Raw genomic sequence first — 14,343 nt, 5'->3', positions numbered from 1 at the left:
CTGTAATATTTTATGTTTCGCCGAGTCGTGCCTGAACGACGACATGAACATCATACAGCTGGCGGGTTTTACACTTTATCGGCAGAATAGAACGACAGCCTCTGGTAAGACATGGGGTGGCGGTCTATGTATATTTGTATATATCGTACAGCTGGTGCACGATATCTAAGGAAGTCTCGAGGTTTTGTTTGCCTGAGGTAGAGTATCTCATGATAAGCTGTAGACCACACTATCTACCGAGAGAGTTTTCATCTGTATTTTTCATAGCTGTCTACATACCACCACAGACCGATACTAGCAATGAGACCACACACAATGAGCTGTATACTGCCATAAGCAAACAGGAAAATGCTCATCCAGAGGCGGCGCTCCTAGTGGCCGGAGACTTTAACGCAGGGAAACTTAAATCCGTTTTACCAAATTTCCACCAGCATGTTAAATGTGCAACCAGAGGAAAAATAACTCTAGATCACCTGTACTCCACACACAGAGACGTGTACAAAACTCTCCCTCGCCCTCCATTTGGGAAATCTGACCATAATTCTATCCTCCTGATTCCGGCTTACAAGCAAAAATTAAAGCAGGAAGCACCAGTGACGCGGTCAATAAAAACGTGGTCTGATGCTTAGATGCTAAGCTACAGGACTTGTTTGCTAGCACAGACTGGAATATGTTCCGGGATTCTTCTGATGGCATTGAGGAGTGCACCACATCAGTCACCGGCTTCATCAATAAGTGCATCGATGATGCCGTTCCCACAGTGACTGTACGTACATACCCCAACCAGAAGCCATGGATTACAGGCAACATCCACACTGAGCTAAAGGGTAGAGCTGCCACTTTCAAAGAGCGGGACACTATGCTCTCCAATGAACCATCAAACAGGCAAAGTGTCAATACAGGACTAAGATCGAATCGTCCCAATCTTCTGGATCATCCAAATGCTCTCTAGCAAAATTCAGACAGGCCTGGACATGTACTGACATAAGCAGGGGGACACGTCTGGCACTGCAGGATTTGAGTCCCTGGCAGCGTAGTGTGTTACTGATGGTAGGCTTTGTTACTTTGGTCCCAGCTCTCTGTAGGTCATTCACTAGGTCCCCCCGTGTGGTTCTGGCATTTTTGCTCGCCGTTCTTGTGATCATTTTGACCCCACGGGGTGAGATCTTGCGTGGAGCCCCAGATCGAGGGAGATTATCAGTGGTCTTGTATGTCTTCCATTTCCTAATAATTGCTCCCACAGTTGATTTCTTCAAACCAAGCTGCTTACCTATTGAAGTCTTCCCAGCCTGGTGCAGGTCTACAATTTTGTTTCTGGTGTCCTTTGACAGCTCTTTGGTCTTGGCCATAGTGGAGTTTGGAGTGTGACTGTTTGAGGTTGTGGACAGGTGTCTTTTATACTGATAACAAGTTCAAACAGGTGCCATTAATAACGAGTGGAAACTTTGCCAAAATACAACTTTAGGTATTTTTAAATGTTAATAATCGATCAAATTGTAGACGGGGCAATCTGTATTCAATACATGAATGAAAAGAAACCAACTCATCACGTCTTGTGCAACTCACAAAAGGGTCCCCTGTTCCGAGTTGGCCTACTTCCTGCCAACTCGGAACAGTTGAAATAAAAGAAAAAACCTCAGCCATATTCCAAACACTGGCAACATCGTGTGGAAGATGTAGGAACTGGAAGTATATTTCAATTAAATTTCCAATGGCAAAGACAATATAGGGAAGAGAGATGGGAAAAAAATATAAATAATTCTGAACAGTTAGTCCTCTGGGTTTTGCCTGCTACATAAGTTCTGTTATACTCACAGACATGATTCAAACAGTTTTAGAAACTTCAGAGTGTTTTCTATCCAAATCTATGAATAATATGCATATCTTATATTCTTGGCATGAGTAGCAGGAAGTTGAAATTGGGCACACTATTTATCCAAAAGTGAAAATTCTTCCCCCTAGCTTTAATTATTAAGCAGGTCAACATTCCCAAGGCCGCAGGGCCAGACATATTATCAGGACGTTTACTTCGAGCATGCACTGACCAACTGGCTTCACTGACATTTTCAACCTCTCCCTGTCTGAGTCTGTAACACCAACATGTTTTAAGCAGACCACCATAGTCCCTGTGCCAAAGAACACTAAGGTAACCTGCCTAAATGACTACCGACCCGTAGCACTCACGTCTGTAGCCATGAAGTGCTTTGAAAAGCTGGTCATGGCTCACATCAACACCATTATCCCAGAAACTTTAGACCCACTCCAATTTGCATACCTCCCCAACAGATCCACAGATGATGGAATCTCTATTGCACTCCACATTTCCACATTTCCCACCTGGACAAAAGGAACACCTATGTGAGAATGCTGTTCATTGACTACAGCTCAGAGTTCAACACCATAGTACCCTCAAAGCTCATCACTAAGCTAAGGACCCTGGGACTAAACACCTCCCTCTGCAACTGGATCCTAGACTTCCTGACGGGCCGCCCCAAGGTGGTAAGGGTAGATAACAACACATCCGCCACTCTGATCCTCAATATGGGGACCCCTCAGGTGTGCGTGCTCAGTCCCCTCCTGTACTCCCTGTTCACTCATGACAGCATGGCCAGGCACAACTCCAACACCATCATTACGTTTGCAGATGACACAACAGTGGTAGGCCTGATCACCGACAATGAAGAGACAGCCTATAGGGAGGAGGTCAGAGACCTGGCCGTGTGGTGCCAGGACAACAACCTCTCCCTCAACGTGATCAAAACAAAGGAGATGATTGTGGACTACAGGAAAAGGAGGGCCGGACATGCCCCCATTCTCCTCAACGGGGCTGTAGTGGAGCAGGTTGAGAGCTTCAAGTTCCTTGGTGTCCACATTAACAACAAACTAACATTGTCCAAGCACACCAAGACAGTCGTGAAGAGAGCACGACAAAAGCTATTCCCCCTTAGGAGACTGAAAAGATTTGGCATGGGTCTTCAGATCCCCAAAAGGTTTTACAGATGCACCATCGAGAGCATCCGGACAGGTTGCATCACTGCCTGATATGGCAACTGCTCGGACTCTGACCGCAAGGCACTACAGAGGGTAGTGTGTACGGCCCAGTACGTCACTGGGGCCAAGCTTCCTGCCATCAAGGACCTCTATACCAGGCGGTGTCAGAGGAAGGCCCTAAAAATGGTCAAAGACTCCAGCCACCCTAGTCATAGACTGTTCTCTCTGCTACCGCATGGCAAGCTGTACTGGACTGCCAAGTCTAGGTCCAAAAGGCTTCTAAACAGCTTCTACCTCCAAGCCATAAGACTCCTGAACATCTAATCAAATGGCTACCCAGACTATTTGCATTGCCCTCCCCCCTTTCACCCTGCTGCTACTCTCTGTTATTGCGTATCTATGTTTCAACACTTTAATAACTCTACCTACATGTACATATTACCTCAATTACCCTGACTAATCGGTACCCCCACACATTGACTCTGTACCGGCACCCCTGTACATAGCCTCGCTATTGTTATTTTACTGCTGCTCTTTAATTATTTGTTACTTTTATTTAACTGCATTGTTGGTTAGGGCTTGTGAGTAAGCATTTCACTGTAATGACTACACCTGTTGTATTCGGCGCATGTGACAAATACAATTTGATTTGATTTGAATAGAATAGAATGCTGATTTTGCTTTACCTTACTCTCTGTAGTTAGTTGGTTGCTCATGTCCCTGTAATCAATCTCCCCATCGTTGCCTCTCCTCAGTGGCTGAGGCAGCAGATCCAGCTGAAATTGCAGGCATGGAATCCCCAAATCTGTCATACCTAAGGATGTAAGGGATTTTCAATTTGAACTTATTGCTTTTTATACCAGAGACAATCTACAGACATTGTGGCTATTATATGTCCCTTATAACGTGCTAATCCCCTAGATAGTGATTCTTATACCAATGATGATGCTATTTCTCCAGTGAATCAGCCATTGAATGGCTCTATCCACAGAGGCATTAGCCAAGAGTTAAATAAAGGTGAAATAAAATGTAAATAAAAGAGGCCTGAATGATGGATTTAAGGTTTAAGGCTGACTGTGCTCTTTGGTTCTCCTTGGCTCCAACTTTCTGAAGGATTAATGTTTTCTTCTGAAGAAACTTACAGTAAACTCAATGTCTGGGGCCTGAAGGACAAAAGGAACATTGTTCTGTTTTTGTTTCCCAGGATGAGCTGTTTTCTGTGGGGGGTGAGATGGCCACTTACAAGCTCTCCAGGAAATGAACAAGTGCTTGCATTCTAAGCAGTCTGAATCAGAACACTGACCATAAGCACTTATATATCTTCAATAAAAGCCTACACAGTCAGTGGCATTCAGATAGGACTGACTCAGGATTCTCATAAAACGGTTTGTAATCGCTTGCCACGGTGGTTTTCTTTATGTTACATTTAAAGGAGCTGAGAACAGCCAGTTACATTTGACCTTACTTTTCAAGGGGTCTACAGTGGAAAGAATCATCACAACATTTCCAAATGGAACTCACTGAAACATGCTGGAGTGAACTACTAGCAATGAAAATAGTATTTGGACTCATTATGAGGTAATCCTTTGACATACCTTAATTGCAGCCATGAGCCCCAGATTAAAGCTTTGATAGATTTTCCAGCTCATATTGGGTCATTTGGCTGGGAATGAGGGTGTAACAGACCAGAAGAGGGATGGATTACCCAGAAGAGGGATGGTACCAGGGCTGTCTGTATCACACAGGCTGAACAGCTCCACTGCCTGTTCCTGGTGCTCCTGGAGCCAGAGAGTCATGTGATCCAGAAACCGCTCATACTCCGTCTGGTTGGACCTAAAGGCCTGGCAGGTTTTCTCTAAGGCGGCCTTATGGGATGAAACACAAAACCATTCTCACAGTGCCCTGTTGCATAACACTTTCAGGCTAGGTTCTCACAAGGTGCATTTGAGAGTCCTCACATTGCTACTACGTACTATGTATAAGGCTCCTAATGTACACTTCTGGTCAAAAGTTTTAGAACACCAACTCATTCAAGGGTTTTTCTTTATTTTTACTATTTTATACATTGTAGAATAACAGTGAAGACATCAAAACATCAAATCATGTAGTAACCAAGAAAGTGTTAAACAAATCAAAATATATTTTATATTTGATATTCTTCAAAGTATCCACCCTCTGCATTGATGACAGTTTTGCACACTCTTGGCATTCTCTCAACCAGCTTCATAAGGTAAAAGGGAAAAGGGGATACCTAGTCAGTTAGTCATCTGGAATGCATTTCAATTAACAGGTGTGCCTTCTTAAAAGTTAACTTGTGGAATTTCTTTCCTTCTTAATGTGTTTGAGCCAATCAGTTGTGTTGTGACAAGGTAGGGGTGTTATAAAAGAAGATAGCCCTATTTGGTAAAAGATCAAGTCCACATTATGGCAAGAACAGCTCAAATAAGCAATGAGAAACGACAGTCATCACTACTTTAAGACATGAAGATCAGTCAATATGGAACATTTCAAGAACTTTGAAAGTTTCTTAATGTGCAGTCACAAAAACCATCAAGCGCTATGATGAAACTGGCTCTCATGAGGACCGCCACAGGAAAGGATGACCCAGAGTTACCTCTGCTGCAGAGGATAAGTTTATTAGAGTTACCAGCCTCAGAAATTGCAGCCTAAATAAATGCTTCACAGAGTTCAAGTAACAGACACATCTCAATATCAAAGAGACTTGCTTGGGCCAAGAAACACGAGCAATGGATATTAGACCGGTGGAAATTTGTCCTTTGGTCTGGAGTCCAAATTTGAGATTTTTGGTTCCAGCCGCAGTGTCTTTGTGAGACACGGTGTGGGTGAACGGATGATCTCTGCATGTGTATTTCTCACCCTAAAGCATGGAAGAGGAGTAGTGATGGTGTGGGGGTGCTTTGTAGGTCACACTTGTCAGTGATTTATTTAGAATTCAAGGCACACTTAAACACCATGGCTACCACAGCATTCTGCAGCAATACGCCATCCCATCTGGTTTGGGCTTAGTGGGATTATCATTTGTTTTGAAACAGGACAATGACCCAACACACCTCCAGGCTGTGTAAGTGCTATTTGACCAAGAAGGAAAGTGATGGAGTACTGCATCAGATGACCTGGCCTCCACATTCCCCCGACCTCAACCAAATTGAGATGGTTTGGGATGAGTCGGACCGCAGAGTAAAGGAAAAGCAGCATATGTGCTCAGCATATGTGGGACCTTCTTCAAGACTGTTGGAAAAGCATCTCAGGTGAAGCTGGTTGAGAGAATGCCAAGAGTGTGCAAAGCTGTCATCAAGGCAAAGGGTGGCTATTTGAAGAATCTCAAATATAAAATATATTTGAATTTGTTTAACACTTTTTTGGTTACTACATGATTCCATTAGTGTTATTTCATAGTTTTGATGTCTTCACTGTTATTCTACAATGTAAAAAATAGTAGAAATAAAGAAAAACCCTTGAATGAGTAGGTGTTCTAAAACTTTTGACCGGTAGTGTATATTTGAGTATTATGTGTTGCACCATACCATGGTCTTCTCATCTTTGGTCAGTATAATAGCCCTCTTCTTTTTCTTCTCCTTCACTATGTCCTGGTTGATAGGTGTTCCAGGGTACGAGACAGTATTGGGGTCTGTGTTTGGATCTGTGATGGCCTCAGTGCTGGTCTTCAGTGTCTCACTCTGGGCTCTGAAGACAAAGAGAAATGAGTTACGGTGGTTCCAAAACATGTTTATTTTTCCATTTCCTTTTAATAGTACAATGTTTGAGTCGTGATTCAACAAACCTTTTCATTTAGATACAGACTCGACATTGACCAAAATAGAATGGCAAATGAAGACTGACGTAATGGGAAGTGAAGACTGACAAAGGGCAAACCAGGATTTGAAATGTCTCATCCTTCCTCCCTATCTATAACAATGAGGGCAGGAAACAACATAGTGGTGACTAGTTAAACACCAAGCTCCAGAGTGTGCTGGTTACTGCTCTCCCAGGTTTCCTTCCCTGAGAGAGAGAGCCCTTCCCTGAGAGAGCCCCCCCCCCCCCCCCCCCCCCCCCCCCGACACAGGAAATTTCATCTGGAGACTGGGGAGCCCGGTGTAGAGCTCCTCAGGGGGACACGTCAGCTCTGGGTCTGGGGTGTAGCTCACTGTAGACCTAACCCTCCCAGCAGATATCCAGACCAGGCTGGGGGGCAGAGGGCACCTATAAGTCCCACAGACTGTGGCTGTGAGGGGGGTATGAGGGGTGTATGGGGTGGGGGTGGTGGTGGAGAGCAACAGCAGGTAGAAGACTATTAACTTTGAACTACATGAGTCAGCCCTGCATTGCAGTGTCCAGTCTGGAAACTGATTAAGAGTAAAGCACCAGCAGATTCCAACAGCAATACAGATGTTCATAGATTAAAAGATTGCCTCTTATACTAGATACTGAATGGTCAGGCCCTTACATTTTTACCAGTCTTCCATAAAAACATTGCCTCATAACCTATAACCTATGACATTTTTTACTCAATGTATGACAATACCCCTTTTGCCCTAAGAACAGCCTCAATTTGTCGGGGCATGGACTCTACAAGGTGTCAAAAGCATTCCACAGGGATGCTGGCCCATCTTGACTCCAATGCTTCACACAGTTGTGTCAAGTTGGCTGAATGTCCTTTGGGTGGTGGACCATTCTTGATACACACAGGAAACTGTTAAGTGCAAAGAAAACAGCAGCGTTGCAGTGCTTGACACAAACCGATGCACCTGGCACCTACTACCATACCCGTTCAGACACTTAAATATTTTGTCTTGCCTATTCACACTCTGAATGGAACACATACACAATCCATGTCTCAATTTTGTCAAGATTTAAAAAGTCTTCTTTAACCTTTCTCCTCTCCTTCATCTACACTGATTGAAGTGAATTTAACAAGGGACATCAATAAGGGATCACAGCTTTCACCTGGTCAGTCTATGTCATGGAACGATCAGCTGTTCTGTTTTGAATACTCAGTGTATGGCAAAATATTGTGTTACAACGCCCCCTGTTGGAAGTAAAGTAGGACTACTGTGATTTTACTGTCGAGGTGTGTTGTTACAATGTTGTCATGTGAAATTAAATGTGTCCATTGGTTTAGCATTGTTGACAATGCATAAAAACATGTTTTTTTTCTGAAGTGATGTTCCACTATATTTTCAATGCAGCTCCATTAATTATTTTAGGCTGGGGGTTGTGCCGTTGCCCGAGAAATATAACATGTGTTTTCGAAGTTGTTCTTATTTCACAATCTACTTACTTATTTTTACGTTTGGTGGCCTCATGTTTTTTAGGAATCATTTATTCTCGCCTTATCCTACTTTTTGTTTACTGAAAATCTTTCTAGGCACCATGTTGACACGTTGCCAAGGGAGGTGACAAGAATGACCATTAAAAGGTCATCTGCACAAAGCCAAAAAGGAGTCGATAGTAGATTCACGAGTATATAGTTCATACATTTTTCATGGCTGCCTATAGTATATTTGTGCTATAATTTGTTGACTTGTTATGAACGTTAGTGAAACATATTTTATTTGAAGCCAGTGTTATTATCAATAGCCAAATAATAATGAACATTCAATCTTGTTCATATCTTTATTCATCTCTTTACCACTAGATGTCAGCATTTTCATCAACTGCACTTCTGATACCAACTGCTACATTATAATGATCCTAAATTGTAATACCCTGTTCTTTATCCACAGGGCTGTTTTAAGAGACCATGTATTCTCTGTTTTATGTCATCACAGAATGACTGGCTCCTGTTAAGGCATCCAGCTGACATAAATAGGATCTTAGGGATTTTGTCATTCTTGGTGACATGAGAAGTCCACAGATCCCTGCATGTTCAGGAATATGAGACGAGACACATTGTCAGATTACTCCCTTGCATCAATGCCCATTCTGAGCTAAGGTACTGTCAGCTGTAGCGGTGGAGGGCAGCAGCAGCTCTGCCTCTGGTTCCATATGAAGAGATTTAAGAAACACGCTTCTCTATTCATGGCACGGCTGTATTCTTTTGTACGCAGGCTGCAGGACATTGTAGACACTGAAGGCAGGCTGCATCTGAGACACTGTGGCAGTGGGACTGAAGAATAAACAATCTAAGGATGGGCTGAGTCTGCCAACTGGACTGAAGTGAGAGAAACATCCAATAGGGGCCAACAGATATGATACCATACATACATTGAGCTCCATAGGAAGTTGCTGAGGGGAGGACGACTCATAATAATGGCTGGAACGAAGTAAATGGAATGGCATCAAACACATGGAAACCACGTGTTTGATATATTTGATACCATTCCACTAATTCCGCTCCAGCTATTACCACGAGTCCCAAATTAAGGTGCCACCAACCTGTGTTGAGCTCTCTTATCCACCTGACTTCAGCCTGAAACTCTTCAACCTCTATAAGGTTATTTGGGAATAATCTATTTGGCAGAGGAGAGACACTGTGGAAACAGAACAGACCAAAGTACTAGATAGTGTTTGTTTTGTTTAAGTAAAGTTCAATACTCGCCACCACTGTGGAACTAGTTGGTATTCCACCCCTACACTCTGTCTCTGTTCTGTTGGGATCCTCAGTGTAGCGGTACTTCCAGGCCAGCATGGGCTCAGTGGGTGTTCCTGTACACTGCGCTGCCCTGTGATGCCCTAGCACTGCCTACCGCAGCGTGACTGGACTGAAGAGCAGCTTGGTGGCTAACTTCTCATTCCTCCATCTCCTCTTCCCAGCTGGTTGGCAGGCAACTTCTCATTCCTCCACCTCCTCATCCCAGCTGGCGGTGGGCACCTTATCACCAGACTCAGATGATGGAGCATCCACTCATCTCTGTCTGGGTTGCTCCTCACTGTTTCCAGGTCATCATCTTAGTCTAACTCTTCGTTCAGTTTTGGTTGTTTTGGTTCATTTATAATGACATTTATTGTCTGTAATAACCCCTCAAGCATAGCCGTCATTTTGATTTTGACACAAAGCCATTTTGATTTGTGAGCAGCAGGGCAGTGCCAATTCACTTGCCAATAACACCCAGTGCCTCGCTGAGAACAGTGAACCTCAGCAGGTCATTGCTTTTGAACATCAGTCAAAAATAAAGTCAGCCAAAACTCTCTTGAGCACAGCATGTTCAGGAGCCCTGACTAAGCCACAAACCATAAATCAATTCATCACCAACTGTGAGGCCAACAGCAGTAGAAAACAAAGGGATATATCCAATGCCTATTTTCAGGGAGGCATCATTGAAGTTGATGTAACACAGCTTTAGAAGGAGAACATTACGCAGAGTGTCTATGAGACTGGAGAATAAGGACAAGCAACCTCCCACAAGCCATTGCTATCCAGGATTATGACTAGTCTTTCATTCCAAAATGTGCCTGACTAAAGACTATCTAGACTAATGCCCCTGCTAGACTATCCTTGGTCCATTATGTATTGTATGTAATTAATGCAAATATGATCCTCATGCAGTATAAATGTGCCATGTGTATCTGTGATATTGTTCAAGGGCATTGTTTTTGTACGTCAATCCTAGCCTTCAGTGCAGTGCACAACAAACTCCAGACAAAAGAGAAGTGCTTATTTTGACAGTGAGACTAATTGTGTAATGCCGGGAGAGTGATGGGTGTGGAGTCAGACGCAGAGAGCAGAAGGTAGATGGAAAAAAACGCTTTAATGTCCTCAATCACAGTAACAGGTACAAACATGGGTGAAGCCCAAAACACAGGTGCAACAAACCCAAAACCACTGTTAAAAAATACCGGACAGCAAAAACCACTGACGTAAAATAACCACAAGCCCGCACAAACACCAGCGGGCTAAACAAACTTAAATAACACCCATTCCAAAACCCCAACAAGGAACAGGTGAAAACAATTAGACAAAAACAAACGAAAAGGAAAAAGGGATCGGTGGCAGCTAGTAGACCGGCGACGACGATCGCCGAGCGCCACCCGAACAGGAAGGGGAGCCACCTTCGGTGGTATTCGTGACAAATTGCTGTATATCTTGTCCTGTGATACATTATGATGCTGTGCTGTGAGTTCAGTCAGTCTCTTCTTAGTAAAGTTGCTCTGGCTGTGTCCTGGTGATGGCTGGTGACTGGCTGTGTCCTGGTGGTGGCTGGTGACTGGCTGTGTCCTGGTGATGGCTGGTGACTGGCTGTGTCCTGGTGGTGGCTGGTGACTGGCTGTGTCCTGGTGATGGCTGGTGACTGGCTGTGTCCTGGTGATGGCTGGTGGCTGGCTGTGTCTTGGTGTTGGCTGGTGACTGGCTGTGTCCTGGTGATGGCTGGTGACTGGCTGTGTCCTGGTGGTGGCTGGTGACTGGTTTGTTGTTGTACACTATATCAAACATTAAATACACCTTCCTTATATACCCACTTTTGCCCTCAGAACAGCCTCAGTTCATAAGGGCATAGACTTTACAAGGAGGGATGCTGGCCCATGTTGACTCCATTGCTTCCCACAGTTGTGTCAAGTTGGCTGGATGCCGTTTGGGTGGTGGACCGTTCTTGATACACACAGGAAACTGTTGAGGGTGAAAAATCCAGCAGCGTTGTAGTTCTTGACACAAACCGGCGTGCCTGGTACCTACTACCATACCCAACTATAAGGAACTGAAACCTTTGGTCTTTCCCATTAACCCTCTGCAAGGCACACATACACAATCCATGTCTCAATTGTCTCAAGGCTTAAAAAAACTTTTTTTATCCTGTCTCCCCCCTTCATCTACACTGATTGAAGTGGATTCAACAAATGACATCAATAAGGGATCATAGCTTTCACCTGGATTCCCCTGGTCAGTCATGAAAAGAGCAGATGTTCTTAATGTTTTGTATACTTCAACTACTGCAGCTTCACAGTGGGACTTGGCAGAGCAAAAAGGAAGATCAGAGAGAGAGGAGGATTGGAAAGAGTGTGATGGAGAGGTGGCATGTTGCTCATGTCCTCTTCAGTTCAGTCACACACAGGCTGGAATGAAGATACACAATGCAAGTGGGCAGCACTCTCACTTCCGAGGCCACCAGGGGCTATATCCCACTGAATCAAAAGGTGAGGATCTACTATGGGATTAAATCAATTACATTTAAATTAAATTAAAATAACAGTCGCCTTTAATCCATGTGGCATAACCAAGATCACTTTGAAAACCGCCCTCTGAAGTCAGTTCAAAGTGACATTTCATTTGCTGCATTCCCTCTGTGGATATAAATAAATAAGAGCTTGAAGAGAAAGGACAGGAGGCAGCTTTTAATCCTGTCGCTTTGATTCGACAGGCGGCAGAGAGTGGAAGCAGGGCGGCATGGCGTGCTGGCCTGCGAGTGGAGGTGAGGACAGAGAGCATGGCTGAAGGCTAGGGAACACAAAGACCTCAGCCAGCTGCCCCGAGGGTGAGGACAGTCAGATGGTTGGGGAGCCTCACTGCTAAAGGGATGAGACTGAACCACTTTGACTTTTACTGTGACTAGAGAGTGGCTCATCCCATCTGGTCTCCTGCATTAGGAGTAGTGTTGTCTGTGTAGGGAGCTACTTGCAGACTGCTTCACCAAGGCGGTGTGTGGTGTGGTTAGAACATACTGTATGAAGGACACTGTGCACACTGCAGTACATCACTTCAAATACACAAACCTCTACTTTGTCTGAATGGAGTCCATGTTTTGGATACCACACAATCCATGTATGTGAGTCATCATGTCAAAAAGCATTCAAATTCTGGTTTATATTTGGTTGCAGATGCGTCATAGTCAGTGCAATCCTTAGGTGAACCTGTCTTTTATATATTCTGAAATCTGGTTCATTGAGGTGACTTTCTGACTCACTGACTTGTTCAGTTGCTCTGCTGGAGATGAGCTGAGAGCTCTTTATGTGTCATGTTTATTTGAAATATTATTGGTTAGATTTGGAGATGCAGGATTTCATGATCTTTTGTACTCTGGCAGCAGCAGCCTGCAGAGACAGACTTGAATTTCACACTTGCTGAACATTTGCAACTGATTATTGAGAGAGTACTTCAGCTGAGAAAATGTCACTGCCAAACTTCTGTCAAGACAGCCAGTGTCATTTGCCTTGTGTCTTTGATGTGCATCATCGATGTACGTGTCGGCTGAAAGTGAACCATTCAGAATACATTCTGAATGGTTCTGGTCATTAAATCACTGTCACGTTTCTCCAAACAGCAAGAGAGAAAACCCAAAGTTCAAGGCTGGTTTCCACTGAAATAATTAAAAACCTATTGTCTTTCTCCTCTCCCTGGCTCTGCAGCCACAGGAGGTCAGCCTGTGGCAGATACACATCAGCCTCTATTGAGTGGAATGAATTGGGAATAGCTGGACTGTGCAGTGGTGGTACAGCCTCTCTCCCTCTTTAGTTCCTACCCCTGGCTGGCTCCCCCTTTCCACAGGGAGGGGAGGTGTCTGGTGCTGCAGTTCCTTGATAATAAGACAATGTTAATATTCTGTGTGGTGAGCTGTGCACCAGAGCGCCGGTCAGAGGATTGGAACGGCACGTCGTGGGAATAGCCATGAGCGCAGCTGTGTCGGTTTGTCGGAGACGTGCTGTATTTCTTAACACTTACACACACGGGCACACGTCACACACACATCATACACACGTAACACACACATGCACTTGCAAAGATACATGCACATATACACAGAGACATGGCGTTGGAAAAAATAAATCCAAGGTGTTTTACAAATGCAATACTGGACAAACAAACTGAGTCATATTTTCATTCATAATATACCCTTGTTGTTGAGTCATGAAGCTGTTGTGATTGGCTCCCATGATCCCAGAATACTACAATAACCTTAACTAATTAAAGGCACGTTTGCACGTCATGATCAGCTGCCGCTGTCGTCACAGTTCTATTCCCAAAGAAGAGACAGCAGCGGCCAGAGTGTCCAGGTCTACATCTTTCTCTCCTGGTGTACACTTGCACGTGTCAGTGTAGTGTAGTGTCGGCTACACGTGAAGCTCTCCTCGGCCTCAATGGGCAGCTAGCTGGCTGCTAACTCCACTGTTTTCGAACACATACGCCACACGGCAGATGTTCAACAACAGGAGAGCTCCAAAAAGCAGAAAGCTTTTTCACAACTGTGCTTTTATTCTACACACATTAGAGGTTTGGACAATAGAGCCCAGGTATGATCAATAGATTTGATTCTGCCTCAGAGGCTGACAGAAACCATTATAACAGGCCAGTTACATAATCCAGTGGATTTCCTGTGTTCCCATAACATACTGTACTGGGTGGGGTGCTTTAATCACACATAGCCCAGAACAGCCCAGAACATTGTTGTTTTAGGCCCCACT

The sequence above is a fragment of the Oncorhynchus mykiss genome, chromosome 12 (genome assembly GCF_057628025.1).
Source record: "Oncorhynchus mykiss isolate SJ-2025 chromosome 12, ASM5762802v1, whole genome shotgun sequence".
In the NCBI taxonomy this organism is placed as follows: domain Eukaryota; kingdom Metazoa; phylum Chordata; class Actinopteri; order Salmoniformes; family Salmonidae; genus Oncorhynchus; species Oncorhynchus mykiss.
Note: the sequence above shows the minus strand (reverse complement) of the source record.